The sequence below is a fragment of the Hippopotamus amphibius genome, chromosome 13 (assembly GCF_030028045.1).
Source record: "Hippopotamus amphibius kiboko isolate mHipAmp2 chromosome 13, mHipAmp2.hap2, whole genome shotgun sequence".
Taxonomy (NCBI): Eukaryota; Metazoa; Chordata; class Mammalia; order Artiodactyla; family Hippopotamidae; genus Hippopotamus; species Hippopotamus amphibius.
In genome coordinates, this window is record NC_080198.1 from 74832966 (window position 1) to 74843969 (window position 11004).

Sequence of the window (11004 nt, forward strand, 5' to 3'; positions counted from 1 at the left end):
AAAGAAGATCCAGAAGGGAGAAAGAAGAGTTAGCCTTTTTTCTGAGTCTCTACTAAGTCTTTCACTTATAGAATGTTCCCTTAATTATTTTATTTTGAACAGCAACTATTGTTTGGTAAATACTGTACTACCCTGAAATGACACCAGTCTAGAATGAAATGGGTCAAAAAAAAGATAACACAGATATGATCAGGATTACCCCATAATTCCAAGTGTTAGATACAGTTATAAATTTTAAAGTTCTCTTTAAAAAGCAATGTAGGGACTTCGCCCGTGGTCCAGCGGTTAAGACTGCATGCCCTCAAGTGCAGGGGGCACAGGTTTGATCCCTGATTGGGGAACTAAGATCCTGCATGTGACGCAGCATGGGCCAAAATAGTAATAATAATAATAATAATAATAATAATAATTAGTTTTTAAAAAAGCAATGTAGGGCTTCCTGGTGGTGCAGTGGTTAAGAATCCGCCCGCCATTGCACAGCGAAAGAAACCATAAACAGGACTAGAAGACAACCCTCAGAATGGGAGAAAATATTTGCCAATGAAGCAACGGACAAAGGATTAATCTCCAAAATATACAAGCAGCTCATGCAGCTTAATACCAAAAAAGCAAATAACCCAATCCACAAATGGGCAGAAGACCTAAATAGACATTTCTCCAAAGAAGACCTGCAGATGGCCAACAAACACATGAAAAGATGCTCAACATCACTACTCATTAGAGAAATGCAAGTCAAAGCCACAATGAGGTATCACCTCACACCAATCAGAATGGCCATCATCAAAACAACTAAAAACAATAAATGCTGGAGAGGGTGTGGAGAAAAGGGAACTCTCCTGCACTGCTGGTGGGAATGTAAGTTGGGGTACAGCCACGATGGAAAACAGTTTGGAGGTTCCTTAAAAAACTAAAAATGGAACTAACATATGACCCAGCAATTCCAATACTAGGCATATACCCAAAGCAAACCATAATCCCAAAAGAAACATGTACCATAATGTTCATTGCAGCACTGCTTACAACAGCCAGGACGTGGAAGCAACCTAAATGCCCATCAACAGATGAATAAAGAAGTTGTGGCACATATATACAATGGAATATTACTCAGCCATAAAAAAGAATGAAATTGAGTTATTTGTAATGAGGTGGATAGACCTAGAGTCGGTCATGCAGAGCAAAGTAAGCCAGAAAGAGAAAAACAAATACTGTATGCTAACTCATACATATGGAATCTAAAAAATAAAAATGGTACTGATGAACCCAGTGACAGGGCAAGAATAAAGATGCAGATGTAGAGTATGGACTTGAGCACACAGGGTTGGGGGAGGGGGAAGGAATGGGGAAGCTGGGACGAAGTGAGAGAGTAGCTTTGACATATATACACAACCAAATGTAAAATATATAGCTCATGAGAAGTTCCTGCATAACATAAGGAGACAAACTCGATGATGGGTGATGACTTAGAGGGCCGGGATAGGGAGGGTTGGAGGGAGTCACGGGAGGTTGGGGATATGTGTATAAATACAGCTGATTCATTTTGGTGTACCTTAAAAATTGGCACAGCACTGTAAAGCAATTATATTCCAAAAAAGAGCTTAAATTTAAAAAAATGACACAAAGATAACCAAAAAATTAAAAAAAAAAAAAATTATCCGCATGCTAGTGCAGGGAACACAGACGGGTTCAATTTCTGGTCTGGGAAGATCCCACATGCCACGGAGCAACTAAGCCCGTGCACCACAACTACTGAAGCCCATGCACCTAGAGCCCATGCTCTGCAACAAGAGAAGCCACTGTACTAAAAAGCCCATGGCACCACAACGAAGAGTAGCCTCTGCTTTCCGCAACTAGAGAAAGCCCGCACGTAGCAATGAAGACCTAACGCAGCCAATAAATAAATAAATAAATAAATAAATAAATAAATAAATTTATTTTTAGAAAAGCAATGTAGTAAGTATACTGTACAGATCCCCGGTGTATACCTACAGCACAGAATCTTTTAAAATATAATTGCCTAATGTTTTATAAATTCATCACAAGGCTTGGGACAAAATTTCCAGCGATGAGAACATACACTGATAATAAAATAATGCTGTATCTCAAAAACTTCGACAGAAATGAGGGGGACATACTTTGGGAAATGCTTGCATTACCTCCAGAATCACAGCAGCAGTGCCAAAGACACTGATGTCAGACATGTATGTGAAAAATGCACAGGAAGCATTTGAATAAGCTGTTTCATAAAATGTAAGACAGAAAAAAGAATACATTTAACTTAACGTCTCATGTGATTTAAAAGTGTGTACATGTAACTTAAATTCTCAAATGTATACAAAAAATAGGCATTTTAACTATTTCATCTACAAACCTGAAACACAGCCTCAACTTTTCTTATCCTCTCATTGAAAAATGGTGATCGACTTTTAAATTTTTTAATCAAACCACCTACTTGACAACTCCATGTGAACATCTAAACAGACACCTTAAAATCGTGAAATCAGAATTCCTAATGGCCCATCCTTCGTCTTGCTTCAACCTCACTCCTTGACAGTTTTCTTCATATTAATAAGTAGCACCATGATCTCCCTAGCTACTCAAACATCTAGGAGTTACTCTGAATTTGTTTCTTTCAACTCACACGTCCAATCCAGCAGCCAAGTCTTGTCTACGTGACTTTCAAAACCCTATATTCTAGTCTGTTCATTTCTATCTCCTGTACTACCTCCCTGATCCAAGCCCACCACCTCTCACCTGGGACTGTGGCCACAGCCCCTTAACTGGTCTCTCTGATATTATACTAGCCTCCCTTCAATCCATTCTCCACACAGCAGCCAGAGTCATCTTTGAACAAAGAAAACCTTAACATCTTAACTACCCTACTTGGCTTCTCACTGAATTGAGACTCAAACTCAAACTCTTTCTATCCCCTACCATAGCCCCTCTCGCCCATGCCGGCCCCTTGATACTCCTCATCACATCAAACTCTAACTGCCCCCAGTCTGGACCACTCTACTCACCTGCACCCGGCTGATCGCAGCTCCTCAGCCCCTGCGCAGACAGGTCTTCCCTGATCACTCCACCTCAAGTGGCCTCGACACACTATGTTCTCCCCCCACGCTATCTGAATTCTTACTATCGTCTATTTTTCTTGTTTACCAATCTGTTGGTTTATTGTCTGCCTCCTCCGAGGAGATGTAAATGTCATACTTGTCTGTCTTGTTCACGGCTGCATGTCTGTACTTAGAAACTGCCTTGCACATACTAAGTCCTTGATAAATATATGTGTGAATGAATAAATAAATGAAGCCTCCTAAATTAACTGCATTAAAAGGGACAATAGTCCTTTGAAAATCTGAATGCTGGTATATTTGTTACAGAAAATCAACATTGTGTTTTAGCTATTAATGTTCATCTTCCTTTGGATGTGAGTCTCATAACTGACCATGGCTAATTTACCCTATAGGATATCCTATAGGGCCTAATATATGTCTTAAACTAAGCCAGTTTCCAAAAATTCTTTGTTAGGTGTTTTGTATTATATTTGTATTGTGTCACAAGTGTTTTACTTCTAGATATTTTCTTGGAGAGATGAACTCAGTATTAAATGACTCAGGAAAAATAGATCTGGTATATTCAGTGACTCAATCAACAATTTTTATTAACTACCAGTCATGGAGGGAAGGGTTTTCTCATGACCACATTATTGATTATCTGAGTCCCTGTAGATATGTCCCTGCATAGGAAAACATATGTTATCATAACATCAAAACAATCACTTATAAACCAAGCATAAATGAAATTAAATCCTCTCTCCCACCTCTCTCCCTTTAGGCATCCCTTGAGGTTTTGCAGTGCATGACCTATGTGGCTGCATGAAGTGGGCCTTCCTTCCTAAGACTAATATCTATCATCTCCTGTTGATTGTTTTTTAATACTTTAATCTCTGCAAATACAAATCACCTGCAGACTGAAATTTTACACTCTTATGTAAGATATAGAATTTCTAGAAGTAAACCAAGGTGATATTGGAGAACTATTCTAATATTACATAAAGCCACTGATAATTAAGGGTTAAGTCCAATTAAAAAACAGCTAACAACTGGAAAAAAATCAACAAGGATCATGATATAACAAACACATGAAAAGAGAATTCTATTCAAAGAACTTCATTCTAGATTAAGAAAGGCTGCTGGAAAAACGTCAAATATTAATTTTAAAAAACTATATTTGAGGAAAAAAGACTCTCTTTAGGATCCTGCTGAGAATGCCAAATAAGAAGTAAAGATACTTGTGTTTACGATACAGCCTTGCCAGAAAATTGTTTATTTTAATAGCTTGGAGTTTTCATTATAATCTAAATCTTCTTAAATCTAAAATAAGGTAAATTTACTCTTATAACCCATGGTTCCATTTTTCAAGATAAAGTTCCAATCAAAGCCTTTTCACTGATATTTTTCCGTTTTAATTGGATTCACTTCTGTGTCCTTTTTTTTCTAGAATAAATTATTCTCATGAAGGTCCTTGAGTGTGTCAGGCACTAGGGATACAGGAGTGAGCAAGCCCAGACCTCTCCTCCCCAAACTGAAGCTTATATTGTGTCCAGCAGCTAATTTACACACACACTGAATTTGCTGTCATATGAAGTTATATGTAACTGCATATGAATGAAAAAAGATGGAAAGATGAACATGTCAAATATGAGGGTAATATACCAGATGGGATTCAAGAAACCTGGCTGGTAGCTCTGATGGGGCAAATCACTTCTTTGGCCTGAGACAGGATCTCTGTTTTCCCTTCTTTCTCTTCCTTGAGTCTCTGAGATTTTGAAAAGTATTTACATTAGTGATATTGGAAGGGAAAAAAAAGCACCATTTTATTTAAACCTCGTGAAGCAGGCATGCACAATCCCAGTTTCTAAATTATGAAGCTAAATTAAATGGCTGAACCAAACACATTCTGCAAGCTGGTAACAAAACCTGGAATCAAATCTGGGTCTCCTAATCCAAGTCTTACGGCCTACAAGAACCTAAAAGTTCCCAGAACATCAATGTTTGTCACGAAGACACTTCATAATGTCTAGCTGCATCTGAAAGAGTCAAAGATCAAATTTAAACACACAAGGCATAGAGAAAATAAAATCACCTATAATACACATCCTCTAACTAAATTCTTTCCATCCAGATCATAAAAGGACAGCACACTTAACCACTGAGGTAAAAACACTGCCTCAAGGGATTCAGAGAACCAAGATTCTTAAGGATAGTGTCCTGAAAAAAAACTGACTGAATCCCATGCCTATGTTTCTCTGAAAGCATAAAATGTTTTACAAACCGAAAATGATTCACTGAAAAGAATATATAATAAATGTGTTCAAGAGAAGAATAATTCTCAGGGCTGCTAGATTTAGCAAATAAAAATCCTGGATAATCCAGTTAAAACTCAGTTTCAGGTAAACAATGAATAATTTTTTAATATCAGCAGTATCTAAAATTCAAATTTTACTGGGTGTCCTATATTTTAGCTGGCCACACTAGTCACTCGATATTCTATTTTTCCCAAGTGAAACTGTTGGCAGGTAGACAACAAAGAAAAAAGCAGGTTCTATGCAGCATGCTAATGAGCTCCAGGCTATCAAATCACTAATACTAATTTTATCATTGAAAGAGCACAAAGGATCCTGTGTAAGATAACTGAACCTTTTGAAAGCTCTTGGATTAATAATTTGTGGCATAAAAGTCTTCCTTAAATCAAGCTTTTTCATTTTACTGTCCAAACTATACCATATATTTACTAGAGAAAAAAACAAACTGCAATCTACTTATAAAAGGGAGGCTGACTAAGTGCTAAAAACTCTTGGGACTTACAACCACACCCCGGGAAGCTGTGTTTTTCAGCCATAAATCCTAAATTCCAATCTGTATCTTAGCTTTTGCTACCAATGGGATTTGTGACCAGTGGCAAACAATTTTCTTCTTCTGAGTTTCGATTTCATCCTCTGTATAATAGGGGAAATACTGCCTATTCTAACTTCTTCATGAAGCGCAAGGTGCTGACTTTCTTCAGCAGAGTATGAAGTCAAGAATACCAAACTGGCCATCAGGAGAGAACTCTAGTTCCAACTATAAGAATACACAGACGTGAGGCTGAACCAATCACAACTTCTCTGGAGTTCATTTTCTCCAGAGTACAAGTTCTTCATTGTACACACGGTCAGCCATATGAACAGGTCATGAAGCCTGCTTACATGATGAACGGGCCAGTAGGTGATGAGGATTAGGTTGGTCAACTCTTGTCATCTCCTTTTGCCCCTCAGCTTCCTCATTTTTAAACAGGCAAAAGACTTCTTCCTCCTTCACTCACCGCACAGGGTTGGTGTGCGAGTCAAGTTAGAAAACGCACGTGGAAGCATTTCAAAATCTCTTCCATATATTGAAGATGTTGCTATCTCCTAGACCCTTAGGATTCATTCCAGTGGAGACGTAGGGCTGGGGTAAGGAGCCATGGCTGTTCACTCCCTCCTAAAGTCCAGCCAAGAGAATCAGAGAAAGTGAGGGAGAAAAAGGTTGTATTCCTGGTGGTACAGGCCCACAGGCTGAGTGGGCCTAAGAGGGTTTGGAAACAGGCTGACTACCTGCACCCTGAGCATCCAGAGTACTTGTCCAAAGCAGATACTGCAGATTGTCACTTATTATAGATCCCACTGAGTTCTCCCTCTAAAAAGAAGAGTTACATCATAACTCTACATAAATTACATCCTAGCCACTTGAACGAAAAGAACAAAATGGATGCACGTTCCACAAAGGTATTCTACCCTCTCCTACAAGCACTGATAACTTAGTGACTCTGCTTTCAGGTATCAGCAAGTCCTTGCTAACTGCCCTGCAATCGAAAGCAGAACAGACCTCTTGAAGTCTTTGAGTTGATTTAACTTTTACAAGGCTGTTAATGAAAGACAACAGGCCCTGGTTAATGAAGGACAACAGGCCCGGGACCCTTGAAAAAAACCCACAGCCAAGGGAAATGCAATAAAAATTAACGCCAAGAATTTATCATCGATGACAAGATCCCGATGTTTAACACCCCATCTAAGTCATTCCTTCTCTCCTCACCGAAATCTGTTTTCTTATTCTCCAGTCAGTTATTTCCTTCCACATTTTATTACACACAAAATTTCTCACCTCATAAATGAGTTGCATTATACACCTTTGTAAAATGGGTAAATTCGATGTAGTTTTGTTTTTAAACTTCTACAATATGTCTTAAAATAACTGGAGAAACCCTGGAGGGTGCCAACATCAATGTTGGGAGTTACTTCACTCAGGTAACATGAATGTGAATACCATCTGTGCTTTCAAACGTACAGGTACCAGAGATGCTGCTCAGGGCTCACGAAGGGATCCTTTCCCTTCCTGAGCAAGTAAAGAACCCAAAAGATTGAAATTAATTAGATAGCTGGAAATACAGCCACTGGAAGCTGATCAAAACGTGCCATGAGTTATCATAAATGTGACTTGGATTTTAAACCCCGAATCTCTTAAAACAATGAATCCAATCAGAAGTCTACTATCTTAGTATTCTACTTTACTGAAGACGCTTGCAGCTCAAGAGTCCCACCCGTGCAATGATGATTTAATACAAAAATCAGTGTCATGAGGAATAACGTTTAACATATTTTGATTTCAGGAGGCTTCTGTAAAGCCCCAACGGCACTGCATCCTTCAAGACAATGTTCATTGTGGCTGGAGCACCCTACAAAACTAAATGAGTTCATGCACTCAAAAGGCCAGGCGGCCAGGTTCTAGCAGCTGCTGCAGGAAAAGGCTGAGCTTGACATTTCCAGTGTCGGGCATTTGGGATCTTTGGTAATACACAGAGAAATGGAAAGAATAAATTCATTCGTGAATGATAAGAAAAAAGCATCGAAGAAATTCTGGGGGGTAGAAAGCCTAGGAGGTAAATTGTCATTTTTACAACGGTTGTAACAAAGAGTTATCTCATCAAAATTACACACATGGTAGAAACAAAGTGCTACATATTTCATTCCTACACATCCTGTGTGCTCATATTTTTAAAGAAGATGAAAAGTGTATCATTCTTAAAATGATAGATTCAATTAAGTTAATGATTAAATTTAATGGTACCAAGCTAAGAATATCTTTTTACGGGATATTTAAATAGGTTTAAGTTTTAGATATGAGCTATGCTTCATCTCATATTCTACAAAAATTTTATAAACTGATTAGTAATATCCACTGAAAAAATGGAATGTCACCAGATGATGGCACATACTCTGTTATGAATGACAACTTTCCCCCTTTTGCAATTTCTAATTTTCACTCAATATTATTACCTATCCCAGGGAGGAAAACTACAGTTTATAATTTGTGTTCTAGAAATTTCCCACTAATCTAAACAAGTCATAGCTTCTTCCAAATGCTTACTATCTAGAAGTATTAAATAGAATATGCAAAACTTACTGCATAGTGGGATGCAAATTCTCACATACCATTTCAAATACGGTTAGCAAAAGGGAGACACACACACACACACAAACACACATGCACTCGCAACTGTGTACAAAGGGGCTCCACGAAGCAATAGCTTTTACTGTGCTCACTCATCTTAAAAAGACAGAAATACCTTAAAGTACATATTCAGTATTCCAGATGCCTTGAAAGGGAAAAATAATTTAAATACTTTGTCTAGGTTTTATAGACTATTTCCTGGCATCTAGAAAAGTAAGGCAAAGAAAAATTTACAAAGCAGTGTAAAATTCTGATGTGAACATAATTCTCACGGGTTAAAAATATAATTAGATGAAATCTACTTGTAGAGCAACTAGTTTAATGTGTTTCGTACTCTTGCCTAAAATAATGTATCAGAGGATAAAAATTCTTTGAAAATATACTGTACTTAGGGTATTTGTGTTCTAATACTAAAAATATAATGGTAACAGTACAGTACCCAAGTTTTCAGCCGTTCTATTTTAAAATGTCATTGGCGAGGTCCCACTTTTCATACTCTAAAATTATATATGGAAACGAAACCCACTTGGGCAAAGTCTTTAGGCACCTCATTTAGTAACGTGCTTGCACATTAAGAGGCCCTAGGAGAAACTTTAGCCTCTTCCTGAGTTAAATTCCTCACGACATTAAATCTATGAGTCTTTGCTTTGCTTCCGTTAATATTGAATATTAAACTTCAGTAGAGATTGGTGGGTAAGGGCTCTTGGTGGGACAGACTGAGGCTTCAACCCCAGAGCTGCTTCTGAGATAAGACCTCAGGCGCATTATTCACTCTCTATAAAATAGAGATAATGGCATTAACCCTCATCGCGTTCTTCAGAAAATTAAGGGAAATGATGCCTATAAAGTAATAGCATAGAGTCTAGTACACAGTGTTTAATATGTGGTCATTACTGTTTTTAAGTTAACTGAATTTTTTTTTTCTGGCCACGCCATGCAGCCTGTGGGATCTTAGTTCCCTGACCAAGGATCGAACCCAGGCCATTGGCACTGAAAGCACTGAGTCCTAAACACCGGACCACCAGGAAATTCCCAAGTTAATCGAACATTAACTGAAATATATTTTCAAAATTTATTTTGTAAAAATAAAAATAACTTATTCATGGGTTTCTACAGAATAATGAGATGTTACCCATTTGTTTCTTTTTAAGCTCCTAGTTTAAAAGCACTAATTTCTCTATAGAAACACTTGTGCAAAAAAAAAAATTGTTTCAATGTTGGTATTTTCTCAAATTAGAACTGAAAAAACATAGACTCCCTAGACCAATAACTACACTTACATATGACATAATTTTCTGAATAATGCACAAAGATTAAGAGCTGAACAGTGTTGTGTTTTGTTTCTTGAGAAAAATCACTGTCTTTCTATTACTGCTCAGAATTTAATTTTTAAAAATAAGTTAGAATTTCGGTGATGAGTTTTTCAAAACATCACAGATATAATAAAACTGTTTGACAACAAATGTGATAAAATATACAACTAATTACTTATGATAAAAACCATAGCAATATTTCATAACAACCATACCTCTAAACTGGAGAATGGTTTTAAATATCAACACTTGATAAAAACAATGCTTTAACACTCTGCTACAGGAGATTTGGGGATTAAAATTGGTCCACTTTAGCTCCCACCCAAGGGGGCTTACTTGGGGGAATTCTATAGGTAGGCTGATATCTGGGCCTCAAGGATGTTACCCTTGAGTAACATTACAGAGATCTGCAGGGTGCCTCAAACAAAACAAAGGAAACAGTTACAGGCCCTGAATGATCCACAAACACAGTGCACAATCATGTTTTTAAGTCTACTATTAAAACATGACCGCTTTCTCTTTCTCTCCAGTGCCTTTTTCCATCACTGATGGGAATTAACCACTTAAAACCAGAATTACAAAGAGTACACTAATTTCCTGTCTAAAAAGGGATGGTTGATAACATAGGGAAATGTGATAAAATGATCTGTAGGAAAAACGTAAAAATAACTCACATAAAATATAATGTTAGATATTTCTTCTGCTCTTGGATCCTAATTTTACACAGTTCTAGTTGTGTTGTTTGCATAATTGACCTAGATCCACCACTCATACTTGGAAAATACTTAAAGAAGGAAACTATTCAATCTGAGAAGCTGATATTCTGCTCTCCTGGTGAGAATCAAGAAAGCTTAGAGCTGAAAGAGATTGTTAAACTCATTTATGAATTTCTCTGCTTTGATTTCTCACCCCCTCCTATCTCCCATTTTAAAGCCAAGATTTATTAACCTGGGCCAGTCACAAAGCTGGGAACACAGGCAGGAGGTCTGGACTCCCATTTCAATTCCCTTTCCAGTACCTTACACAATCCACAAAAGGTTCTGTTCCAACCATTAATAAAAACTCATCTAAAAAATGAGAAGGACACAAAGTCTATTAAGTCCCTGTTCTGTTGTTCTAATTCCCACTTATCAGAATAAGGGGGTGACTCTCAAAGTTTGCAATTA